The sequence below is a fragment of the Catharus ustulatus genome, chromosome Z (genome assembly GCF_009819885.2).
Source record: "Catharus ustulatus isolate bCatUst1 chromosome Z, bCatUst1.pri.v2, whole genome shotgun sequence".
Taxonomy (NCBI): domain Eukaryota; kingdom Metazoa; phylum Chordata; class Aves; order Passeriformes; family Turdidae; genus Catharus; species Catharus ustulatus.
The window spans coordinates 44471285-44498531 of record NC_046262.2 but is presented as its reverse complement, the minus strand read 5'-3'; the positions used below and the strand labels follow the sequence as shown (position 1 = coordinate 44498531).

At 42.9% G+C, this 27247-nt stretch overlaps 1 protein-coding gene across 5 annotated transcripts in view; it reads left to right on the top strand.

Annotated features, from left to right (window-relative positions):
* Positions 1-527: 527 nt before the first annotated feature.
* Positions 528-27247, top strand: part of CDC42SE2 (CDC42 small effector 2) — a 92157-nt gene continuing 65437 nt past the window's right edge. Inside the window, exons 1-3 of one of the 5 annotated variants that reach the window (XM_033085792.1) lie at positions 528-612; positions 1490-1555; positions 17656-17738. The gene's annotated coding sequence lies outside the window, so the exon portion shown is untranslated. Of the gene's footprint in view, positions 613-784; positions 805-862; positions 964-1489; positions 1556-17655; positions 17739-27247 lie in introns of those variants that run through there. The other 4 variants (XM_033085794.2, XM_033085793.2, XM_033085796.1 and 1 more) reach the window with 4 other exon arrangements.

Below are 27247 nucleotides of genomic sequence, written 5' to 3'. Positions count from 1 at the left end.
AGCTTGCCGCTGTCAACTGCTGGGGGTCAAAAGACAAATCCCCTCATTTCCTAGTCCAACCGCCAGCACACCAGCTTTCGTGACCTGCTTTCCGCTACTCGTGAAGGCCGTGGCGATGGCAGCGCTTTCTGCCTAGGGCACGGCCAGCGCTGGGGGAGCGGAGCGGGCCGGGCCGGGAGCGCTGCGGAGCTGGCGGAGCTTGGACCGCGCGCAGGCGGCGGAGGAGGAGCGGGCGGCTCAGCGATAGCGCTGACGGGCAGCGGCAGCCGCTCTTTGTCCCCTCCCCTCCCCGGCGCGCCCAGCCCAGCCGGCAGCACGGAGCGGAGCGGGCCGGCCTGGGGATTCCTTGCTCGCGCCGGCGAGGTCGCCATCTTCACCACCGAGCTCGCCTCGGACGCTGCCGGCCGGGCTCCCGGGGAGCCGCCGGGAGCCTGTGCCGCGCCTGCCCGCTGCATGTGACCGGCGGGCGGTAGCGGCCTCCTCCGCGGATCTCGGCTGCGTCCTCCTCCGCCCCCGGCGCGGCGGGAGGGGGCGCGGGGCGCCCGGCGGCGGGACACGGAGGTGCCGGGGCGCGGCGGGCACACAAAGGAGCGGGCGCCGCCGTGGGCAGCGGTGAGTGGCGGGCAGGGCTCGGGGATCGCCGCTCTCGCCGCCCTTCCCTGTACCTGCCGGTGGGCTGGGCTGCGGCCACTCCCTTTCCCGGGGGCCCGCTGGGAGCCATCGGCGCGTTGTGCTGCGCCGCCGCCGGTGCTGCCCGCACCGGCAGCCCCACGGCCGGGCAGCGGCGAGCGAGGGCCGAGCGAGGTGCCCGGGGGCGGCGGGGCCGGTGCTGGGCGGGGCGATGCGGGGTGGGCTCCGGCCGCGCCGCCTCGGGAGCGGGCAGTGCCGCGGGCGCGGCGGGTGATGCTCAGCCGTAATCCCGCTTGACGCTCGGACAAAGAGCAGCGAGCGACGCATTTTGTGGTGGGCGATTAAAAAAAAAAAAGAAGAGGGGTTTGGGTTTCCTGGGTTTTGCGGTTTTTGGTTTTTTTTGAATTTTCTTTGGCTGGTTGTGAGGCTTTTGGGGGATGGGTTGGGTTTGGTGGGATTTTTTTTGGTTCTTCTTTAACGCCGTGCGGCGGGAGCGCAGGTGCCGCGGCGGGGCCGCGCTGTGCCCGGGCAGGCAGGGCGTGGTGCCGCGGCGGGGATGCCAGGCGGGGATGCGAGGCGGGAATGCCGCTGCGCCTCCGTCCCTCCCTCTCTCCCTCCGTGTGCCCGAGCGCCGTGCCGAGCCCCGCGGGGCCGCGGAGGGTGCAGGGCCCTCCCGGCAGGGCAAGGAGGGCGCTGGGTGCCGCAGCGATGACTGGTGCGCGGCTAGAGAGGTAAATTAACGTTCAGCAGCGGTGGTTTGAAATGTGGCGCTTGTCTGCTGGGGTGAGCGGGTGGTTTTCAGGCAGCTGCTGCGTGTGTGTCACTCTATGCGCTTACCTGAACAGTAACTCTTCCATAGGAAAGCGTTCCAGGAGAACGTGAGGCCCTGTGGCATTTAACTCTGAAGCTGGATATGCATTAAACTGTAAGTTTTCCAGTTTTGTTTCTGAACTTGGGTTGATGAATGGCATGATTATTTCATGTCTGCAAGATAAAAACTTGATAAGTAATTTAAGTGAGACCCTAAGTGAGACCCATGCCTGTTGCATATATATGTCTCTCCTAGATGTCAATAACTGGTTAAAAAATAAAAATGTAAAGAAAACCTGGGAGAAAGTGGTGCCTTAAGTGCTTGCTTTAAGTATGGTTATAGTGATGGGTCTTACATAATCCTCCAGGGCTTACAGTCACCTTTTAGACTTAAATCAGTGTATAGGAAATACCTGTTAGTGTAATACTAGTGTGTTTCCCTATATTTCACTGAAATAACTGAGTTTAGATGCTGCTTTTTCCTCATTCATAAGGCATATTTAGTCAGGTGTTTTACTTAGGTGATCTAATTGGTAGCAGCTCGTCGAAGGTATGGATATAATTATTAGGGGTTTTTATTACAGTGTTAAAATATAGATACATCTTTAAAATATGTCATTAAATATTAAATTTCTACTATAATAATGGGGTTTTTTGAAGGGTGGAAGTGACTATTGAAGATTAAATCGCAGAAAATGATCAAGCAAATGACTATAACTGCTAATGAAATAAGTAGCACATCAAAAAAGCAGTGCGATAATTTGCTGTACAAATTTAGTATATACGTACATAAACTTCATTGCATGCCAATAGCTACATCACTGCTCTTTTAAATTTGGGATCTCCCATTAGCTTGTGTGAGAAACTGGGACCTAGATATAGTGTCTGGGTGTCTAAAATGATTTTGCTAGCAAGTCTGAGTTACTCAGTGTTCAAGACACTTCCTGGTGAAGTTTCCCTATATCTGTAGGCCAGAGTTCAGTAGCTTACAAATTACATCACACAGTCCATGTAATGTTGTATGGCATTTGTGCACCAGAGGAACTGTGGAACTCAGAAACTGTTGCAGTATGTAGCTTCCCCAGAAATGTGACAATTAAATTATCTTTTATTCAGAGGCTGTTTTGCAAAAAAAAAAAATTGTCTATTTACTTGTGCTGTCATATAACCATACAAAGTATATTTATTTTGAAACCTGCTAGTAATTCTGACCCTGTGAGTGTTTTGGAAGTTCACTGGTGGCTTGGTGTGCAGTGTTGTGAGTGTTGTGGTCTGTAGGAAGTCTTGAGGACATGGTGGCTGATCACAAAAGGGAGAAGACAGTTAGAAATGTTTCGAATATCCCATCATGTAAAAGAAAAAAATTAAAAACAGGAAAATGAGATGAGGATTTGAGTGTGTGTTCCAGCTTTCTTTCTGTATATTTTACTGTGTCTTTTTTAACCTGTATATCAGAGCTTTCATTGCAGTGATAAAATAGTAACCCTAAAATGGTTTCAGAAAATCAGATCATGTGCTGTGGAGTTGTTACAGTAAATAAGATTAAATGTCTCATTTCATCTCTTTCCCCAACAAGAAGTTGCTTTTCTAGGGGTAATGGTTGTTAAAATAGCACTAATCAACAGTTGCTGCTGTAATTGATTGTCCACTGCAAAGGAGTCCATGTAACACTCGTTAAGCTGAGCAAGCTTCCACAAACCCTTAAGATACTTGTGCCAGACCTTTTGACCCTGAGGTGAGGCGTGAAGGGGCTTCTTTTTTTTGCCTCTTGAGCTTCTCCTCACTAGAATTAGAGTGCACTGTTAGAAAAATACTTTTTCATTTACACCACAGGCAAGGAGAACATATTTCGTTCTGTGATATATCTTTGAGGTGGCAGTTTCTTGAAGTTCAGGATTTTTTTTTTTTTTTCATTCTATTAGGAATAGCCCTGAGATACTTGCTTGCTTAATGTGATTTATAGACCTACCTTTTAGGCATGAAGCATAATGTGAAATTAAATGACTCAATAATGGAAAAAAAGAACCCTGGTGTTGAAGCACTCCCTGGAGATACTGCTCCTGTTGATTTTTTTTGTTGTTGTTACTTTCATTTTCAGTGAACTTAGTTTGACAAATTAAATGTCAACTTAGCATACTGTACTGCTAAGGGAAATCTTGTGCCAATCTGTTTTGCATACTCTGTTGTGTTTCTGGACAGAAACCCACTGGGTTCTGGTCAGTGTCAGTGAGTGCTTGGATAGAATTCAAACGTGACTAATTTTCACTTTTAAGTGAAAATTTCTTTGTCTATTTAAATTAGTTTTCAGCAACTCAGTTGCAGCTCTTGACTGCACTTGACAGCCTGGGTCCAGGTAGTGAATGGCAGTTTATCATATTATTCATTGGTGCAATGCATGTTTTTCCTAGGTATGGTTGTAGCAAGCATTACAGACTGTAGCCTTACATAAACATATGTAAACACTTATCTTTGGTCACCGCCTTACCCCTGGGTGTGTGTTTCTCGTTCTGCGCCTCTGCCTGCAGATAGAAAAAGTGGATGAAGGCTAGTGTGGCCCTTGTTCCTTCTGCCATATTCACTGAAATGTTTGTCACTGCCATATCTGTTTAAAATTAGCCGTCTTGTGTCTCCTAGTTTTAATATTGGCCTTGTGTTGTATAGCAAATAAAAGAGTTTTAAAGGAACTTAGGGTGTTGTGAAAGTGTTAGTCATTGTTTTCATACTTTAAAAGTGAGAGAATTGCTTTCTTATATATTCTGAAAGACTGTAGACAATTGACTGCTGGAACATGAATGCCTGTCTCTCGATTTTATCAATGCTCAAAGTTTACTTAGCAGGGTTAACATGAAGGAATTATTTTAATATTATAGCTACTGTATTACTTTTGTGTTTAAAAGTACTGAAGCAAAATGTTTTTGATGACTGCATAAATAAATTACTTTATTTTTTTAAATAGGCTAGATGTAGATGCACTAGAAAAGCAGGCACATATGGTGTTCCTTTCTGTAACCAAGCCTGGGAAGAAAATAGAGGAGAGAGGGGGAGGAGTAATGCTGCTCTGAAGGATGATGGTCTTGAGATGGATGGATTGGATTAATTTTTCTTTAAAAAACATCAGTTCATCTGAAGAAAGGCTTTTGAGTATTCACAGTGACTTAAAGGTTTCATGTTATTTTGATGAAGCAGGTCTGTCTTGCATGATGAGTGTCTCATTTTATTGTATGACTGGCAATGATAAGAAACAATGATGAGTTCAAGGAAGAACCAACCTGCAGCAATTGAATGTGGATAAGAGAGCAATCAGACAGCTGCACTGAACATGTTTAAGTGGAGGCTTCACATAAAGGGCAGATTGAAGAGGAAGTTTAGCAGAGAGAAAGCTGCCTATTAGTAGCAAAGTGAATGTAGGAAAATTAGGCTTGTGAGTGTCCTCCAAGAGGGTCTTGACTCAATGCCCATTACATAGATGGGTAACTACCTCAGGCCTCCTTTGGTCTTTCTCAATTTGCATGTTTTGTGTGTGCTTAGAAGGGGATGTGTGAGATGAAACTACTAGACCAAGGGTAGTTATAAAAGGAACAATGGTTTCTGATAACTGCTTCACTTCAACTCCAAGGGGAAGAGGAGCTCTCTTGTCTGTGTAGAAGACAAAGTTAAGGGAGTGCAGACCTACTTCAAAGTAGTCTTACCTGTTCTTTGTCAGTATCACATTAACAGAACGGCTTAGGAAGGAGGTGCAAGCAGGAAGACATAACACGTCAATGTTGTCAATGTACTTGTCAGCAGGTTTTGCAGGCTACTTCCTGGAAACATAACTGAACTGTATTAACTTCCTCTTCTAATTTGTTTAGTTTTCTGTCTGGTTTTTGTTTTTGTTTTTGGTTTTTTTTTTAAATTTTTTTTTTGTTTGTTTGTTTTGTTGGTTGATTTTTATTGTGGGGTGTCAGAGGGAGAGCTAGCTGCTGTTGTGACTCTTGGGGATGTCCTGTGCAGGGATAGGAGTTGGACTTAATTATTTTTGGCAGTCCTTTCCTACCCAGCATATTCTGTGATTCAGTGGTACCTTCTGTCTGAGAAAGCAAGCTGCTGGTAATTGCACTGTCTGAAGATGTAGTAACTGCTATACAGCTTGCTTCTGTGTTATGGCTAAACTATATTCAACAAACAACTGAAATGGATCTCAGGTTCAATAGTTTACTTACTTGGCTGATGTTGAAAGTAGGGGTCATATTATAGGCTGACATCTAGTAATGTAAAAGGTCTATTGAGTTGCAGTTACCTGAGCCCTTGATCTGATAGCTATTAGAAAGCAGTTACCTCAGTTCTTCACTAGACAGGATTTTAATCCTTTCCCCACCATACATAAATTGTAACAAAAGTGTACTGGCCTGTGATGAGGTTTGTTTGCACTGCATTAACCAATGCTTCTGTTTGGGGAAGAGGTGCTGGAGGAGAAATTGCAGTTAATCTTTATAGAAAAGGAGAAACTTTAGACAGTAAGGAGCTTGTAATGCTGAGAGAGATGATCTCTCTGATCTAATAATTTTTCACAGCTAAACAGTTACAGCGCTTTGAGGTGCGATTTAGACAAGCAGGGATAAAATATTGCAAGTATCTCTAGCCATTTAGGCTAAAAGAGAGAGCTGTTTGTTTTATCAGTATGTAAACAGTACAAGGACAAAACTGTGCATGAACCAAGTAGCTGATTACAGACTGCATCATGGTTCACTGGGTATTTTGGTATCTTGTACTTTTTTACAAATCACTGTACAACTCAACCTGTTTTTTTCTGACTGTACGTGCCTTGAACTTTATCAGTTATTACAAAGAGTTCAAAAATGTTTCCTTAGGAAGACTTTCTTTTCACAGAATAGAATGTACTGTCACCAAAGCCTCCCCAGTTAAAATCCCAGTTGTCCTCACAGAATAAAATGAATGTGTGCCTTTAGACTGAGGTTTGTCAATTCTGTCTTAAATGTAATATTTGGTACATTTTCTGTCTTTTAGTTCTGGCTTGTCTTTGTATGGGCTTGATATACTTTTCCCATGCTTCATTTTTGGAAGCATGTGTGGGACATTTAATCGTCTTTTTTTATACTCACTCACTGAATCAGGAGATCAACTCTTTAAATCTTATGGAAAAATAGGACTTTTCTAATTTGCAGCTGGTTTCCTTGTCAAAACAGTTCACACTGCTTAGTACTGAAATATTATGTGCAGAAAGTGTCTTGTTACATTTATTGGTTTCTTTTATCTTACAACTCATATTCAATAAATCTTGTGCTGTCTGATAACATCTCTTTTAATTGGCTCCATGTGATGCAGCTATTAGAATCAAACACCAGTTGCTAGAGGAATTCCACCTACTCCTTTAAAGCTTCCTGAGAACAACTTTTCACTTGAGCTCAACTACCTATTTCTTCTCTTAACCCTTCGCGTGAATGGTATCTTGACCTGGTATATATGCACTAAAGTTCTTCTCTAGTAAGTTGAGTTTTATAAGGTTTGTTTTGCCTTGATATAGTTAAAGAAACTCTAAAATTGATGTAAGAATGTAGTTTCAAGTTAAGCAGTCCTGTTCACTTGAACTGTATAAACAGATTTTGAGATACAGTAGAAGCTGTTGCCTCCAGCCAAAATGTGGAAGTATTTCATTAATAGGAGTTTACCCGTTTTATTTGGTGTAAACATATTTGAAAAGTGAGTATACAGTGGACTGGAAGAAAGCCTTAAAATGCTTATTTAAGTAAATTCTAATTTTAAAGGGGACAAAGAAGGGAACAGAGAGTAGTCTTCACCGATTGCATTAGTTTTGGTATTTCATGCACTCCTTGTTCATCTGATTTTTTTTATTTTGTCCTCAAGCATATGTGAGGAATAATTTGCAGAGGTAATATAGAACTAAGCTTTGATGCATTCTGTTATTTTACTTCTTTTTGGTTGTTGATTTGCACAAATACTTGCTGATGTGCTTACAGTACGAGCATGTCACTGATGCAGCTAGGGTTTGCTATGTAATCAGGTCTTTATTTCAATGTTGAAATAGTGACTTTTTGTAAAGGATAAATCTAGGTGTGTTCATCTATTTCCTGTAATTGTACCTTATTTTCTTCTAAGCTGTCTTGTAAATGGCAAAGCCTTGTGATACTCTACAAAAATCTTAGTTCAACTTGAGACTGCATTGAGGTGGATTTGAAGGGGCAGTATGTCAGTACAGTTTCACTTTGTTGTGAAACATGTGGACCATCCTCTAGGGTCTACTATATCCAAGCTTCCTGTAAGCTTTTTCTGTAGAAGAACCCCTGCACTGGTGCCTTTATGTTCCATGAGTGATTGTTAAGTGGCACTTTCACTTAGCACAGGCTTTTCCTGGGAAGTCAGCAGGAGTGGTGACTCCTTTCAGCTCCAAGCATTGCAGGTCAAACTCTGGCTATGATTAAATTAGAGGTGAAGCTTTCATTGAGATCCTAAATCCATCATGGTTTAAAGTCTGCAGTGTAAGTTAACTGCATCTCTGCAAGGGTGATACTGACCATCAGCCAGAAGTTACGGTGGAGTCTTATTCCTTGTATTTCTTCAGTGGAATTGCAGATAATTGTATCTAGGTGCTTACAAACCAAAGTGGGAGCATTATCAGTTTATATACAGAAAAATACAGATATTGAAGGTTGTGGTGGATTTGGTTTTTAATATATTTATTATTTGGTTGGGGCAGGGTTGTCACCTTTGCTCCCAGTCCTTTGTCCTCTGTGTTGTCAGGATATAGATGTATTAGCAGTAAGATGATCCTTATTTCTTAAGATTATTTTATTATTATTTAGTTCAGTTGAAAATTGTAATAGCGAAAGGAAATTGCATGAAGAGTGATCCCACTTGGGAGAAACTCACAGCAGGTGCAGACCTGTGATAGTCCAAACAAGTGTGCATTTTAGTGAAGTAGTATGCAAATTAGGAATTCCAATAAAGAAAATATGTTGTTCTGAATGTGACACTTCCACGGATCAGATAGGTACTCAGATATTGACAGAGGTAATGGATGATTGTAGATTATGCTTTTTATACTGTGTGTATGCTACCTCTTTTTTTCAAATTCTCAAACTTTGTTCTTTTTCTTTCAAGGACAGAAAGTGTGATCTGAAAGCTTTGTTGCTTTGTTTCTACTGGTTGAAATCATATCCAGATGTTTTTGTCAGTGTTCTTCTGTACAGACAATTTTATCAAGCTATTTATGACTTACTATCTTTTAAAATGCAACTTAATTTGTATTTGCATCTATTCAAAGAGGCTGAGGGCATTTCAAATGCTGTACTGTTCTGAAGTCCCAGGCAGCAAATTTTGCAAATCACCATGGTAATGTGCGTGTGTGCATGTGGGAGGAAGGCTAAAGTTGGAAGCTGCATTAACAGAATTTGTTAATATTACATATGTTCAGTGGCACTAGTATTGCTTGTTCTTCGACATGCGTGTTCTTTGACTCCATGTTCTTTGCTTAATTGAAAACAAAGTAATACGGTGGAATTAAAAGCCCATATTGTGTGATTTTAATTTTTTTTTCTCTTTTTTGGTGTGTTGTTTCTGAAACAAATCTACTGAAATAATCAGATATGGGTAATTGTGGAATCTCTGTTCAGAAAATAACATATGATAGTCTTGTAAACTAGCAAAGAAGCTCCACAATTTCTTTATTCCCTCTCTGATAACCTATGGATAGACTTAAAAGTCATTGTGTTACAGACAGAGATATCTACCAAGAGCACTTACTATTGATAGTGCATGTCCTGGTGATTTCTGCCAAAACATGGTGAATGTTTGAGTGCTTGACTTTGGGTAAGCATATTTGATTTCTTTTGTATTTGCAATTATTTTCTCAGATACGGAATTAGCTCTGAAATACCATCAATGCTAGTTTAGTTGGTTTTTTTTTTAATGAAGAAGAACTGTGTTCTATTCTGAAACTGGTTTAACCCTTAGTGGTTGCTGATGACAGATAAACTTATAAATGCCAATAAATTTGTAGGAAAGGTGGACAAGAGAAAAGTTAAAGCTGACTTTTCTTGTTTCTGTTACTGTAGTCTAAATAAAGTTGGAAAAATTGGAGACTTGCATGAAGAATGATGTGTTTTCCCCATTACTATATTGATTGTCTCAAATCTCAAAGTAGGATAACAATGAAGACTCTGAAGGATGTAGGGGGGAAACCGTATGAGGAGTGGCTGAGGTTGTTCAGTTTGCTGAGCCTGGAGGAGACTGAGGAGAGACAGACCCACTGCAGTGTGCAACTTCCTTGTGAGGGGGAAGAGGAGCAGCAGGCATTTGTCTCTATGATGACTAGTGACAGGACCTGAGGGAAACTGCTGTGCTAGCAGAGGTTTAAGTTGGATATTAGGAAAAGGCTTTTTACCCAGAGTGTGTTTGGTTCCTGGAAAAGGCTCCCTTAGGAAGTGGTCACAGCATCAAGCCTGAGAGAGTCCAGAAGTGTTTGGACAATGTTCTAGGGCACATGGTGTGACTCTTGGGGCTGTCATGATGATCGTTGTGGTTCCCGTTCAGTTCAGCATATTTTATGATTCTATGAAATTTTAATTACTTGCAGTAACTTACTAATTTAAAAATACTGACCCACTTCTATTGAGAATTACAGGCATTGGTACAGGTTCAAAATGCAGACCAAGTCATTATGACTTTTGTTAGATGGCCTGAGAGAGTGGGCTTAACTCTTTCATTGCATAGATAAACCTTAATGTGAAACAACCAAGAGGGATGGGGAGTTGAAGTACTCTTGCTGCGTCAGAGTTCAGGTAAGTCAGGAGGTTCACCAGAGCCACCTTTACACCAGCAGAACAGAGTTATTAGCCTGGCATGACGTGAACATTCAGACTATCCTTAACTTGGAAGGTCATCTGGAGATCTGAGCCATCTGTGTGTGCATTCACATTACTTGGTGCATTTGCTTTTGCAGTGTTATTCACTTGTTGTATGCAATCTGTCATAGTAATAACGCTTATTACTGTGATATTTTTCCTTCAAAATGCCAGGCCTCTCTTTGAGAGTGCAAGTGTGGGAAGTGATGACTTTGACAGTCTTTGCCTTAGGAAAACAAGCTGCTTTTTCAAGGCTGTTTTTGTGAGGGCTGAACATCACTGTGTACGCAGTGTAGTCGTTTGTGTATCTAGAGACTTACTGGGTCCTTTTTTGCTTTTGGAGGAGGAAGATATTTACCATCTACTAGACTGTCTCTCTTTCTAGTTCTTCAGAATACAAAACTTGAGGGTCAGTAGGACTTCAGACAGTGAACTGTTGTAGTTTTGGGGTGGGATTTTTTTTCATTTAATCATTCCCTTGACTTGTCTACTTCAGTTATGTACAGTATCTGTACATAGGTTGATTGTCACCTGGGTGATTTAAAGCAGAGAGCTAAGGGATTTTTCATATTAGATTTTGAAGAAAGTATTTAAGTAAACTACATCCTTTATCTGATGAATCAGTGAGGTTACTCATGTCGGGTTTTCAAAGTCTGTACTGGCAAGTGTGAAAACAGAGTACCTGCTCTGAAAAGGATACTATTAAATGCACCTTACTGCCACTCCTCAGGAAAAAAGAAAAGCCTTTATGGTAGTAAAATAATCTGAGAAAGAAATATTACCACACAGATACTTTTTCTTTCACTTTAGAAAGTTTTAACCTCTCAAACTTTGTAATACTTACTGAGCTTCTCCATACTCAAAACTGAGTGTGTCTAAATAAAGTGAAATATGAGGTTTCACCCTTTATATAGCTGAATTTCTGCACTTTCTGCTTCTGATCCCAAGGTGCCTTTCAGTCTGCTTCCTGGTGTGTTGTGTTCATCTTCTAAAGTAGATGTGTGTCTGTGATGAGCCAAGGAATTTCATTAGAAACAGAAAGAATAGAAAAACCTGATGCCAGTATGGATAAACATAACCTAGACACCAGTCTTCTGGGTGTCTGACTCCTACTAGTTTTTGAGAGAATTATTTGCCTTTTTTCTGACTTGGGGGGATTTCTGGAGGCCAACCAAGATAAATACGAATATTAAAAGTATTGAGATGTCTTGGTGTTGCTATTTTCTAAGGGTCTCTTAAGAACAATGTTTGAGATGAGGAAAAGGCATTCAGAGGTAAATCAGCCACTGTCCCAAGTCCTCTTATAGGCTAAGTTGGTAAATAGAAGTATCTTTCTCGTAAAGAAACAGAGTGTCTTTCTTCTAAAGACGTGTCCTCTATGGACCTCTTAATTTTGAGATTTATATCACTCTGACAGGAATGGGAGAAACTAAAATGAGCCTTCACCATTTTTTCAACTTACCTTTAATGTTATATATGTTATATTTCTTTTGGTGCCAAATATGCAGAGATTTAAATTCACATTTCACTGGCTCCATTCATTATGGTACTGTGTGATTAACTGCTGTACCAGTTACAAGCTTCATAGTGAAATAATACAATATCCTCTATGGGCTGTCTGTAATTTTCTCTATGTATCTGACTTTGCCTTTGACTGGAACAGAAAGAGGATTGTAAATCTGTGTGTATATATGGTATGTGTCTACAGAGATACAAATTACTTAGGTGCAATGTTAATCATTGGTATCTTTTTCCATTTTAAAAATAACCTTGAAAAGGATGAAAAAGTTTAATGAAGGCAATGAAACCCAATGTAAACTTTCTAATTTTATTTTCTAATGGATAGAACAGTGAAACTGCTGAAGTTCACTGCTTTTTTTTCTTCAAATGGACAGGACTGACTGTTTGCAGGCCGTTTAATGGTTCATGGGCTCTTAGCTTAGAAAATACTTTTCTTTATGTACGAATACATTTTTAAAGTTTAGACTGTATGTGTGTAATGTTTTCAAGCTGTGTATCAAATTTCAACCTGTTTTGCATAATTAGAGAACAACTTAGAAAATGTTATGGACCTACACTAATTAATTTACTCTCTTAATTTGATACTTAGGGATAGCAATATTAATTTCCTCAATTCTGTTCCACTAAAATACATTTCTTTGGCATTGAGGTTCTCTAAAATAATTTGTGTCTCTTCAGAGAGTAGAAGCAGTGCAATAGAAGCACTGTACTAATAGATATGTTTCACTTTTTAAGGGAACCAATATCTCGTTTAACTTATTAATTCATTCATTGTCATCTTTCTTTTCATATAGTTTTTATAGTGAACTTTTCATAAAAGGCTAATGTGACTTGTAAGCTGGGGTGGACTAAGTAAAATAAAAAATACAGTAATTTCACGACCATAAGGCGCACTGGACTATAAGGCGCACCCCCCGGGAGCCGGCACATTTTGCAACTTTGTAGATCAGATAAGGCGCACCGGTCTATAAGGCGCACCGGGTTTTTTTTTGCAGCGAGGCTCCGCCCCCAGCTCCTCCCGCACGCTTGCTGGCCGAGGCCCCGCCTCAATCCGGCAGCCATTGGCTCCCGGGCCTGCCTGTACCCGGCAGGGCCGGGCTATGCCCACCGCCGCTCCGTGCAGCATCCCCAGGGCCCCGCTGTTCCGGGAGTTCCCTGGCGCTCCGGGTGACCCAATGCCGGCAGGCTTGCCCCGTGCCGCCGCTGCCCCGATTCCAGCTGCTTGCCCCCTCCCCGCGTGGCAGCCGCTCCGATTCTGGCGGTTTTCCCCCTCTCCGCATGGCGGCCGCCGTGCTTCTGGGGGTTTTCGCCCCCCCCGCGCGGCGGCCGCCGTGATTCCGGGGGCTTTCGCCCCCCCCGCGCAGCGGCCGCCGTGCTTCTGGGGGTTTTCGCCCCACCCGCGCGGCGACCGCCGTGATTCCGGGGGCTTTCACCCCCCCCGCGCGGCGGCCGCCGTGTTTCCGGGGGCTTTCGACCCCCCCGCGCAGCGGCCGCCGTGATTCCGGGGGCTTTCGCCCCGCCCGCGCGGCGGCCGCCGTGATTCCGGGGGCTTTCGCCCCGCCCGCGCGGCGACCGCCGTGATTCCGGGGGCTTTCGCCCCCCCCGCGCGGCGGCCGCCGTGATTCCGGGGGCTTTCGCCCCCCCCGCGCGGCGGCCGCCGTGATTCCGGGGGCTTTCGCCCCCCCCGCGCGGCGACCGCCGTGATTCCGGGGGCTTTCGCCCCGCCCGCGCAGCAGCCGATCCGATCCCTGCGGCTTTCGCCCCCCCCGCGCAGCAGCCGATCCGATTCCTGCGGCTTTAACACCCCCCGCAAGGGAGCCGTCCCAATGTCGGCGGGTCCGCCCCGCGCGGGGGCGGCCCCGAAGCCGGCGGGGAGGCCCCGATACCGGCGGGTCCGCCCCGCGCAGGGGCGGCCCCGAAGCCGGCGGGTCCGCCCCGCGCGGGGGCGGCCCCGAAGCCGGCGGGGAGGCCCCGATACCGGCGGGTCCGCCCCGCGCGGGGGCGGCTCCGAAGCCGGCGGGGAGGCCCCGATACCGGCGGGTCCGCCCCGCGCGGGGGCGGCCCCGAAGCCGGCGGGGAGGCCCCGATACCGGCGGGTCCGCCCCGCGCGGGGGCGGCCCCGATGCCGGCGGGGGCGGCCCCGATACCGGCGGGTCCGCCCCGCGCGGGGGCGGCCCCGATGCCGGCGGGTCCGCCCCGCGCGGGGGCGGCCCCGAAGCCGGCGGGGAGGCCCCGATACCGGCGGGTCCGCCCCGCGCGGGGGCGGCCCCGAAGCCGGCGGGGAGGCCCCGATACCGGCGGGTCCGCCCCGCGCGGGGGCGGCCCCGATACCGGCGGGTCCGCCCCGCGCGGGGGCGGCCCCGATACCGGCGGGTCCGCCCCGCGCGGGGGCGGCCCCGATGCCGGCGGGGGCGGCCCCGATACCGGCGGGTCCGCCCCGCGCGGGGGCGGCCCCGATGCCGGCGGGGGCGGCCCCGATACCGGCGGGTCCGCCCCGCGCGGGGGCGGCCCCGAAGCCGGCGGGGAGGCCCCGATACCGGCGGGTCCGCCCCGCGCGGGGGCGGCCCCGATGCCGGCGGGGGCGGCCCCGATACCGGCGGGTCCGCCCCGCGCGGGGGCGGCCCCGATGCCGGCGGGGGCGGCCCCGATACCGGCGGGTCCGCCCCGCGCGGGGGCGGCCCCGAAGCCGGCGGGGAGGCCCCGATACCGGCGGGTCCGCCCCGCGCGGGGGCGGCCCCGATGCCGGCGGGGGCGGCCCCGATACCGGCGGGTCCGCCCCGCGCGGGGGCGGCCCCGATGCCGGCGGGGGCGGCCCCGATACCGGCGGGTCCGCCCCGCGCGGGGGCGGCCCCGATGCCGGCGGGGGCGGCCCCGATACCGGCGGGTCCGCCCCGCGCGGGGGCGGCCCCGATGCCGGCGGGGGCGGCCCCGATACCGGCGGGTCCGCCCCGCGCGGGGGCGGCCCCGATGCCGGCGGGGGCGGCCCCGATACCGGCGGGTCCGCCCCGCGCGGGGGCGGCCCCGATGCCGGCGGGGGCGGCCCCGATACCGGCGGGTCCGCCCCGCGCGGGGGCGGCCCCGATGCCGGCGGGATGGCCCGCGCGGGGGCGGCCCCGAAGCCGGCGCGTCCGCCCCGCGTGGGGGCGGCCCCGATGCCAGCGGGGAGGCCCCGATGCCGGCGGGTCCGCCCCGCGCGGGGGCGGCCCCGATGCCGGCGGGCTCTCACTTCCGGGGTGGCAAATGTTGCAACTTTGTAGATCAGATAAGGCGCACCGGACTATAAGGCGCACTTCCGGTTTTGGGGGGAGATTTTAGTCAAAAGGGTGCGCCTTATAGTCGTGAAATTACTGTAGTCTGAGAAGATAATATCAGGATGACAATGAAATCACCTGTTAATGTGGCAGCATTAGTGATTTCCTTTAACTGGTTAAATCAGTGATGTAATTATTATTTAAAAATGCAGGCTTGAAAACAAGGCTTCAGACAAGCCTACAGCTTCAAATTCTCACACAAATAATGCCGCTTAGACAAATGCTTGTTAAAACTGCCTTTTGTAATGAGTGTGATGTGGGCAAGTCTGCAGTAACCTGTCCAGAGTTAATAGAAAGTTGGCACAGCTTGGTTAGTAGTGTGCCTTGGCAGTACCTGCAAACAACTACTTTCCGCTCTGCTGTCATTTAATAGCTTTTCACGCCAAAAGTCCCCCATTTATAGAAATGGTTTTTTTAATTAAATTGTCCATTAGGATGTAGGTTTAGTCTACAGGCTTCATGCAGTCTCGGATTCTAAATAGCTGTGACATGATGACTTAGAGCCACTGGTGCAGATCATCTCACTTGTGACTGACTTTTAAATATATTATTGTCCAAGGAGATTTTTCATTGTCTGTCCTGCTGCTCTTACAGCAAGCCTCTAGACTTCTAATGCTAAAATTTAGGAAAGTCTTGAAATCTATTTTTCTTTAAGGAGAGAGGTGGAGGAAGACATTTGGTTTAGGGATTGTAAATATAGATATTCTTATATCTACTGTTACCTCATTTGTATAAATATTATTACATATTTAAATTGGTTTTGCAGAATTGGTCTCTACATGCTTATAATGTTATGTGTACTATTAATGTGTTCTCTTTTCTAATTTCTCATAATGCAGTTTTCTCTCAGTGAAATTTACTCGTATGAATCTTTCTCCACTTTACTTTCAGTTGCATTGCATTTGAGTGAGGAGGTATGTGTTTGACTGCAGCTAAATGAGTTGTTTCTCCTATCTATGTATCAGATATTGTCCACAGAGTCTTTAACTGGAAGGTAGCTAACTGTCAATGACGGCTCTGTTACAAAATTGAGATCTGCTCTAAAAAGACGTGCTTGTCTTTCTGGCTTTAAAGATTGTATTAGTTTACATATTGGACTTTCATATCTCTTGACATGTAATGCTATGCAGATGAGTTTACCCCTTTCTCCTTTGCTTCACAAAATTTAATTTTCATTTACCATTTTTCTGCATTCGTACTCTGTTTTACCTGGTCTTATCTGCCTTAACTCTTTGTTTTTAGTCCATAATTTCTCTGATAATCTCTTCTGAAAACTGCATGGATAAGGATAAATACCCCTTTTTTTCTACTTTTTAAATCTCTCATGTCAGTCTGAGAAGAAAGGGAGGACTTGGTTCCCTGGTTTGTGAGCATTGGAGGGCTGAGATGTGATAAAAAAGCCCTCAGTAAAAGTCAGCAAGGAAATGCCATCTCAAGTGTAGTAGGAGCGTTCTCTTTGGGGGGTTGTTCTGCTGTGTTTTGTTTTGGTTGTTTTAATAAAATTTGCAAAGCATTGCCCTATCTAATATATGAAATGTAGAAAATTTCATTTACTACCTCATTTACTTATTTTTATACGTACATTTGAAGTGAACTAGATTGTGTGGTATTTTCAGCTTTCCTCACATCTTCTGTCTGTTTTGAAACCCATTTCTGATAGATCAGTGCTGTGCTGTTGTGACTATGTCATTGCAGGTAGATCTGTGAATACCATTGTGTTCTGGTTTGTTTGGGTTGGGTTTTTTTTGAATAGAGGTTTACCAGCACTAAGTATTCTGCTGCTGCTTCAGTAGCAGTGCACTTGTCACTCAGAGCCAGCTCTTGTGAATGTGTTTCCTTTCTGTAATTGCCTGCAGTACTTGTAATCCGTCCTTCCTTTTACTGAGAACTTCTGAACTCAGTAACAGATGTCATGGACATGATTCAATAACAAACTTTGTTTGCTAGTTTCACACAATTCATGGCATTTAACTGCCAAGTTACACATTTTATTGGGAACTAGTACAAAACAGTTATTCCCTGAACTACCTGGTATTACCAGTAATTTGAGATCTGATCACTAAGAAAGGTTAACTAGCTAATCTTGCAAAAATAATGTTGGAATATACATATAATTCCCACACAGCCCTGCTAATATAAAAGTCTGACCCTAGCAAAGGAAGCAGCCAAAACTAGGTAGGTACTGCTTTTGTACCCATGCTCCTTATTTACTTCATTTGACTATGTCAGACATAAGTGTATATATATAAAAAAAATTATGTATTTTAAACAGTGTGTAAACATACTGGGATATAAGAATTAAGAGGACCTGAGAGTGCACAAGTCAGTATTAGTTTCTTTCAGCACTACTGTAAGCAAGGTAGTCTGTAATCCTTGAAATCATTCACAAGTGGAAGGAGGTAGCTCAGTCATTCTGACACCTTTGGTGCTTTTCCTTGAACCATGAAGTTACATTGTTTTTCACTTTGAATAGTTTGGATTAGGTGCTGTAACAGATAGTAACTTAATGCTCTTTTTTTCAGTTTTTCTTCACTCTCTAGAATTGGGGATATCTTCACTGAATAACTTGCTGCTTAAAGAAAGTAACAGAAGTTGGGAAATTCAGGTAGGTAATACTTTCAGTTTACTTTTCACTTTAAATATTGATGCAAATATGTATGACAGATTCATAAATAATTCATTGTGGTACCAAAACCATCAAAGCACGGTATAGATTTTAACCTTACTAAGATTGGTTTCATGGCATCTCTTGAGAACTTTAAGCAGCACCTGATAAGAAGTCCAACAGACTTACGATATACAAGGGTTCTTTATGCTCATAATAAAAATATATTAATGTTAATATCTCAGATGGTAGGAGGGCCAGGTATTTTGTAGGGCCCAATGAATTTAGCAAACTATTTTTGACCGTTTTGTTTTGTTGCCCCAACAGACTGGTATTCATGGTATGTGCAGCCACAAACACTTGAATTTCTTTCTCCAGTTTTCTTAACAAGGAAAATTCTTGATGGATTTGCTGTTTACATCTATTTTACATTTCGCTTCTTTTGTTTCAACTGAGTCTTCTAAATAGATCTCCAATACCTAATTCTTACAGAAGATGACAAATTTCTTTTGGTGTTCTTTGTGTAATAACTTTCATGGCTTTAATAATTTAATTCGCCACTCCATATAATACAATGTTGTTTATCTAGTTTGCTCTGATATTAAGGATGCATCCAGCTGTATTTCACTACTTTCTGGTTTTTCCTTTGAGTACATAGGCTTTGATATGGTATTAAATCATGTGTAGGAATGGCCAGTGGTTTTAATAACCTGTATTTGCTTCCACCAAAATTCTCAGATAGATCTATTCCTATTTGACGTCAGTCATTGATGATGATTGTAGCACGTTTATGTAGGGTTAATTGCTGTGGATTACATGAATACCAATGGAACAGTTAAACCCTGAAACTATTGCTGATTTTTTATGAACTCAATTCTACATAGCAGTTTTAATTTTAGAAGCTTGTAGTTCTCCTTTGATATTTTTCTTTACTGTTTTTCATATTTCATATTCAGTAAAATATTTAATATTTTACTATTTTCAAAAAATCCAAGTGAACTGTGTGGAAAAGGATTCTCTTGGCTATCAGTACCTTAGGAAATGTACTAAACTATCTTACACTTGCTGTTTCCTCAGAAATTTAACTTGTGGAACACATTGCAGAAATTCTCTTCACAATGTTTTGCAGGCTTTGTTGTCAATTTCTTTTTCAAGAACTAAGCATCTTTCTCTTTTACCTTTCTCTATGCTTCCAGTCACCATTTGTGTTGTATGTAATTGAAGTAGCAGCAAAAATTGATGCTTTACCCTAAAAGTACTCTTAAGCATGTTGAATTTTGTTTAAATACTGGTAAAATTACATTTTAAAACACTGGTTAGCATTACATTTTCTGTTTTGTTCTTTCTGTCTCCCTTCTCCCATGTTCCTTTGACAACTGAAATGTTTTCAGTACGACTGATGATACCAGTCATGTTTGGGCTTATCCTTCATGTTGTGCACTTCATTTCCATTTTCACCTGATCTTTTGAGCTGTGATTTCACTATTGTAAAATGTGCCAGAGAGTCTGGGGAAGAAAGTCTGCACAGGAATTTACCCTGGAAAAGCATGTGACAGAAAGGTGATTGTGAGAAGCTGAAGTGTAAATGGCATCCCACACTGGAGCAGGAGCTGCAGTCTCTATTGCTGACCCTGCAACTCCTCCTCTGGCCTGCTGCTTACTGCTGGGACTCATGGACATCCCCAGGTATTTTATATGCCCACCATGTGAAAAAATGGTTCATTGCAGAATGAGAATGGGCTGTGCAGATGGGGAATCACCTTCCTTTTGTCTCTGTCGGGAAAGGGGAGAGAGAAAAATAGTAGCACAATCATAGTAAGTAGCTCAACCCTAAGGTAGTTGTTAAATAGTTTTTAAAACTGCCAACCCCATAAAAATTCACAACTAGAAAAATCCAGTCCTGTGAGTGTGGATGGAAGTGGGGAGAAGGAAGGCAGGATGTTGGGTAGCATGTGTAGGTGATAAGGGTGGGTAAAAGGTGATGATGATGATATCTATTTGAAGAATAAGATTCAGAGGAAAAGAAGAGCAATATTTAAATCCAGAGGAGAGTAAGGGCTGTACTGTAAATAGCAGCAGGAGAGCACGGGGATGGATGACAATTGGTTCAGGAAAGCAAGTGGGGAAGAAACAGAACTGCTGGAGTAGTGTTCAGTGAGTGGTGATCCCCAGTGGAGCAGGAGCAGACAGAAAGCAAAGAGAAGTCTACAGTGCAAAAATATGTGTGTTTCATTCTTGTGCCAGTAACAAGTGAAGTGCAATGGGTGTTCCCAACCTGTTGGCTGGCCTTTCTGTACGAGCTCCAGGAGTGTCTGCAGGAAGCTTCAATCACATATCAGGAAGTACAGCCTTCCTGACTTGCCTTGCTGGTAGCTATGAAGTTTGTGACAGTAAAATCTCCATAAACACCTTACGAAGTGGCCTATTCCAGATTAAAAAAAAAAACCCAAGAAAAAAAATTCTTAGATCCTAATATTTTTCTTCTTCTTAAGTTTTCAAGGTTCAGAAATGGAAAGAATGTAGGATAGTGATGGACAGTGGTCTAGTGCTATTTCCTGCTGCCTCTTTGCCTAGAACCCAGCACTTTTCCTTTCCTTGCCTCACTGCAGTAGTGTGGGTGGACTTACATCTTCGTTCACATGCCAGGATTTTTTGTCGCATGACTCTGGCCATGTGCTTTGTGGATGTACTTCCAGTCATGTGAAGTAGAAGCATTTAGGCTTTTGGCTCTTTTCATAGTTAGTATATTCCTCATCTGGCCTCATGATACTCTTGAACATGCACTTTTCAACTGTTTAGAGAAAGCTCAAAAAAATCTGGAAAAAAAAAAAACACCAAAAAAAAACCCCCTTACACACAAAACAAAAAGTGTTTTCCCAATTTTTCCTTTCTCATATAGCTAAATCACTAAAATTCTAGAATACTGGAGTGAGGCAAAAGATGGAAAAAAATTATCTCTTGTGTCAAAACTGTAGATTACTTAAGTTTGGCAAAGAAACCTTTTTTCCATTCATGTCTAGCACTAAAAACTGGTGCAACATTTCTGCATTTCTCTTTGCATCCAGAGGTTGTGCCCTAAAGGGTTGGTGGATGTTCGTATGTTACGGGTGCATCGTGTTGCCACCATAGAAAGACTACACATCTTCAAAATCTCTATTATGTCTTTCATGTTTCCTTGCTTTTCTAGTATATTATTTTCAAATTTGGTTCACAGGCTGGCTTTTCTGCACAAGATTTTAGTTTCCTGTGTGAGGAAATGTTTAGACTTCATCCACCACGCTTTCATTCATTCTCTACAATTCTCATTTTCAGTTTAATAATTGATTCATTAATTTGGAACAATGCCATAAGGAGAAAATTTAGTTGATTTATGTAATTGAAATTTAATTCAGTGCTTTTTACTTCAAGGGCAAAGGAAAAAGAACTCACATGAGATGTTGGATTTCAGCATTTTACTTCATGAAGGACTTTTGGTTTTCAGGGTAGCTTAACTATGTTTAATTTCTTAGTTCGTATAATCATATTAATCCTGTAGAATAACTAAAGTAACACGGGTAGAAAACTGTGTTACTGCATTTCAGATACCCCTTTGTCCAACAGATTTCACTACTGCTGACTCTTGTATCATCTGTATTTATATCTGACTGTCCTCCACATCCTCCATTGTTAAACTTGTGTCAAATCATTGAGGTGCAGTTGAGTTGTGTGACTGATCCAGCTTCTCACATAAGTGTTCAGAAATGGTTTAGTGTATTTCCCTGAAGCATTTAATTTGCATTTCAAGGTAGAGCATAGCTGATCCAGCTGAACTGTATTAATGTGAAAGTCCACAGTCCTTTTGCTCTCACTTTTCACGTTATGTGGAACATGAAGCACAAATTCTCTAAAGATTTGTGGCACTGGAGACCATAAAACAGAGGAAAACTAGGAATCAAAGTCTGTCAATAAGAGAATTGCAGTCATGGAAACCTAATTTCATTACACCTGTCTGTATAAAGAGAATAGTAAACAAAAAGTAGGATAGAAAAGTGTGTAAGGAGTATTGGTTGATGTCTAAATTAGATACTTAAACTGGTTTGTCCCCCTCTGTGCTGTAATGGGGAAGAGAAGGAAAGCCCAAGATTCACAAAGGAATAGTGCTGGGAAATACACCTGCATGATGTCCAGTTTCCGTAATTTGAAATACTGAATGTACAGCTGAGAGTTGGAGTTTTATAATTAGACTTCTAATTTGCTACAGAATCCACTTTATATTGCAGATTGAGTAGTTCTCCTCTATAAGACTTTTTTTTTCCTTTCTGGAAGTTGTATGCTATAATCTTTTCCTTAAATTGGCTAATCTTATGTACAGTGAGAAATAAGACTTCCTGAAAAACCTGTTTCCTGCCCTCTTACACTGTACTTTGCAATAAATTATTTTTTTTTAGTATGTGACTTTGTACAGGAAAAAAATCTGCCGTTTTGTAGTTATGGCATAAAGCCCAAGAAGTGTAGGGGTGTAATTCTGGCTTTTTCCATCTTGAATAATCACATCTCCACCGAAAATGCCCTGAAGTCCATTCAATATTTAATGTTTGAGACAAAATGCTCTCTGCAGAGAGAATGCCAAGGACAAATGTCCTGGGTGTACTTGAACATTGGAATCCTGTTTCCTGGGAGATGCTGAGCTGAGTTTAATAGTTCTTGCCATGTTTAGTACTTATTGTTTGTACATCAGATTTGTGCATGCCATGCTGTCCATTTACTGCCAGACATGTGTCGGTGCTACACAGTCAAATTAGATTGCTGTAGGTATGAATAATTAAGGACTCCAATTTTGCAGCATGAAGGTATTTGAAATACTTAAAACCTAGGAAGTTAGGTAGCTCAGAAACAGAGAAAAACTCTGGTGAAGTCTAAGTACTGTCTGAAAGTGAACTCAAACAGGGGAGATCTGTTTGTTCCAGTAACATACCTAAATGTTCTTGAATTCTGGGTGGAGCTTCTCATCATGCAGCTGTCCATTGTATTGAAAGGAAAGAAAAGGATCCTATTCTCTCCTATATGAATGATCTAGTACAAAGAAGGAAAGAGCAAGTAATGAACAGATTTGTGCTAATGGCAGAATTTAATTTTCAAGTTCATCTTTGCCACACGATATAGTCTTGCAGTCTGTCTTTCAGACCAGCAGTTGGTGCAGCACACTGAAGGACGTAAAATGGATTATATTCTAGCTTTGTTCTTAACATTATGTGCATCATACTGTGTACTCCCTTATTACGAAAAGCATGTTAACATCTGTGCCTTGAAGTGATGTGTTCCAATATGTACTTTTTTAGAATTTTGGCACATGGATTCAGGATACTGTCCTGAAAATTTTAGTAACATTTTGCTTTGGACGTGCAGATTTTGCAGACTCCTTGCTTCCTTTCTGTTGTTTCACAGAGGCCTAGTTTGCATGTCTATTCATGTCCAGAATTGTTTGACTGGGCTGTTGAGGTGCTGCCTTATGTCCAGGAGACACTGATCCAGTTTCTTGGAATATGCTTCATTCAAATCGTATTGGGGTTACCATGAGACATCACTTAGTTATGTCATTTTCTTTTTCAAATACAATGAGTGAAGCAATATTGTACTGCTCCTGCCTCCTTCAGCATGAAGTAGTGGCTGTAGATTTTTCCAGAATCCAATTTCTTCTTTTGACCAAGGCGATTCAAAAGAAACACGTCTTGTCTTTAAGTCTTTCTCTGCATTGAAATGTATATCAGTCTTTAATCCTTCTAGTCTTTCTTCATTCCCTGTTATTAATCCTACCAGGAATGTTTTCTGTTACTGAGTAAATTGGGGAGGGTAAGTAGGCCAGTATTTCCATTATTCCTGTTGCATAATAGATCTGCCTCTCTCTGACTGTATTATGCATGACTGACCCTCCGTTTGGGGCTAGTTTATTAGACTTCATTTCAAGTATTTGTCAAAGTTACTTTGTCAGTCATGTTGGGCCTGAAGTGTGAATCATGTTCAGAGGCTGAACTGCATTTCTACATCCTGGGCACATTTACTTGTTGGTGCACAATTGCAAGACCTGTAAGAGTGGATGGCCTCAAGCTGCAACTTCTTTAAATCCCATTGACAGGCAGAAGAGGAGTGCTGCTTTTGAATTGTCTCGGGCAGGAAAATAGTGGGAAGTTCCAGTAGCTTCAGTGGAGTTTTGTTTGCTTTTTAGTTAACATGAATGAATTGAAAAATGAAAATGTAAGGCTACCCTAGGTCCCTTTTTAAGAGTAGTCTATTCAAGTTAGTACAAATATTGTGGGAAAGATGCTTTTACTGTGGTAAGGAGGAAGTGTGAAATACCTACTTTTAAAGAAGACTACCTGGGTGAGTTACTTGCTATAGCATATATATGTGTGTATGTATATATATAAAAATTACCTGAGGCAGAAGAGGGATGGGAGGCAGAGAGAAGCATTGTAGTTAATTACTGGGAGGCAGGAGTGCCAGAGGAATTGTTTGATTTGTAAAGCAGCAAGCTAAATCTGCAGCTGAGTAGCACCTGCATCTCAAAAAACCTGTCAGGCATTGAATGGAAAAATGCTGGGTACTTGGCACTTCTGACAATCTAGCTTTCCATCTGAGTTTTGAGATGCTTCTAACATAAAGGCCCTAACTTGAGAAGCCACGAGAGACTGCTGTATTGAATGTTTTCTGCCTTTTAATGGACTGTGATTTAATAAGTAAAAGTGCAGATCCCCAGAGTAGTTAGTATATAGGTGTTACTACTTGATTTATTTGTTGTAATGAAAGCAAATTTATGGAGTTTTGCTGAAATTTCTTACTGTTAACAGAATTGCTATGGGAAAAAACCACAACTTACAGTCAGAATTTTATTTACCTTCAGATAACCCAGTCTAGAGAATGATTTTGCCAACAAGTGCTCTCTCATAAATGCAATGGCTCCTTTGTTTCTGTACCCTCTTTGTTTTACTCTCCATCTTGCTCCTCCGTATCTCCTGCAACTGTCTTTGCTTGTGACTATTTAGATGTATTTCAGCAAAGCTTTGCAATGTAGTAGGTAATCTGTTGTGCTTTTACTTTCCATTCTGTACGTATTTTTGTTTAAAACCAAACAAATCTCCCACCCCTTTATTTTATATCATGTGTAAACTTCAGACCTGTTTCATAAGTGTAATTTCTCTCTCTGCTATGCTCTGCCTTGCTTCTCCTCTTTGTGTCTTCTCCCATTAGAACACCAGCCTTTCCTGTTACCTCCAATATAGCACTAACCTTTCCTGTTACCTTTCTGCCTCTTCAGTTCTGCTGCTTGCATCTCAGAATAGCTGTCGTGGTTTCCTACCACTGTGGTGATTCTGTTAGTTTGACTCAGAATTTGACAGCTGATGGATTGTGTTATATTAAGTCCTTTGTGGTGGGTGGTACAGGAGAAAGACTGTAACTATTTCTGTTTTTAAAGCTTGGGTCGAGGTGATAGCTCTGCAAATACTGACTGTAGTGACATTATTGGGGAAGGGAGTCAATGTGTGATACAAATTGCAGACTGGTTTGGGCTAAAAGGGATCTTTAATGTACTATTGGAGACTTATGGATGCTCTTTGTTGACCTGTATATTGGTTTGCTGTGACTAGTAACCCCTTGTAAATAGACAACTAATTCCCCAGCATAAAGTTTTGTAGCAGAAATATCTCTATGTCCCAAAGCAAGCTGTTACAAAAACATGTGCTTGTTCCAGTCTCTAGAGGTTGGTATACTTTTATTTCCATATGTGTTTAAAGAAGTCACGTAGCATTTACTCACCAGAAGCTTTACAATAGAGTAGCACTGCAGCTATTGCTAATTTGGTAGTTCAAGTTGAGCTCAAGTGTGGAAGTGGTTTTTTGTTTGTTTCACTGCCTCTTTTTTCTTTCTTTTTTTTTTTTTTTCATGTAACTGAGAATCCTCTAGAAGCAAGATTCACATATATGCAGAAGTAATAGCTTGTTTTGCAGAAGCTTATGGTGTTCTGAGGGTGTGTTTAACACAGTTACTAATAACATGCAGTTACGAAAGGAACAAAAGTCCATCACTTAACAAATTAGGACCAGTAACTTCTCCAAGGAGCTTCTAAAAGACTTTTCACTATGTCATTGTTGTGCTATTAGTATTGGTACACTTAAAGAGTGCTAAATTTTTGATTAACTGCATTTTCAATATTATAATAAAATACGATATTCATCAAGAAGTGAAAAAATGTGTTTTAGACTATTGTTTTCAGAATTTTTGCCAAAATCCTAAGCACTGTGTCTTTTTTCCATCAAAATACCAGCAATGTATGAGTCAAAGTTGACAGCCACAATTGGCTGTTGTTACTGGTGTTACCAGCTCTGTCAAATTTTGCAACTGTCTGGGATATCGGTATATTACAAAGCAAGTTAAAACAGCTTTTTTTCTTTTTGAGAGTGGTAGGTTTGTGTACATCTCACTGGAGCAGTTGAAATGCTTGAGGTATCTATCTGGCTATATAAAAATATACACACCTGCTAGTTACTTTCAGATGTTCAATAATGGATGTACTAGTGACAAAAAAAGGATTCACTCTCTTTTGATGGGTCAGCATTACTCACTGCATTGGATCTTCAAGAACTGCAGTTATTTCAGCATCACTGTTGTTATTCTACTGCTCCTCTCTTACCCCTCTTTATTTTTCTAGTTACTTCTGCTTTGTGAGCTGCCTAATATAAAATATATGTGTTGTTTGTGGTGGTTTTGTTTTTTTTTTTTCTAGCTGATGTATGTCTTTAAAGTTCTTTTTAGTAGTTGTTCTATCATCCCAGTTACAGAGCTATGCAACAGGAGGGGGAGAGAGAGATGGGAGATGAGACTAGATGAAAGAACAGGTGGAATCAAATACTGAAATACACAGTATTGCAAGTAAACAGTGGTACCTCTACCATTTCTTGATCTTTTGTTCCTGCTTTAAATATTTATGATATATTCACATGATGGAAGAAAGCCCGCAGTTATAGGTTAAGAAAAAAAAATAAACCTTTTGTTGTACTGGAGGTATTTCGCTGAGGGTCCTTGAATAATATCAGTTGTATTCTTCAGGATTAGATATTTTACATGGAACTGAGACAATTTACAATTAACTGAGTACTGCTTTTTTTCAAAATGTGAACTTGTATTTAATTGAAATAAGTGAAGTTTTTTCAACTCTGCTTTCTTTGTGCCCTTCAGAATTAATCATGTGGCACGAAGATCTCAGTAGAACTGAGAAGGGGAAACACATGGGGGAAGATCTAACCTGTTTCTCAAAAAGTTACCATGCTAGATGGGCTGTCCTTTGTTAACAAAGAGTTGAAACAGCATGCTTCTGCCTAGGGATGGCCCTTCCAGGCCTAGGTCACAATTGTCAGACCGTGGGACAGGTGCCAGCCTTTTGGTTTCAGACTGTATCTGGAAGTCATCATCCCCTGACTATTCAGAAGAGCAGTAAGTGCACAGCCTTGCCAGCATGCTCTGGTAAGCTTATGGAA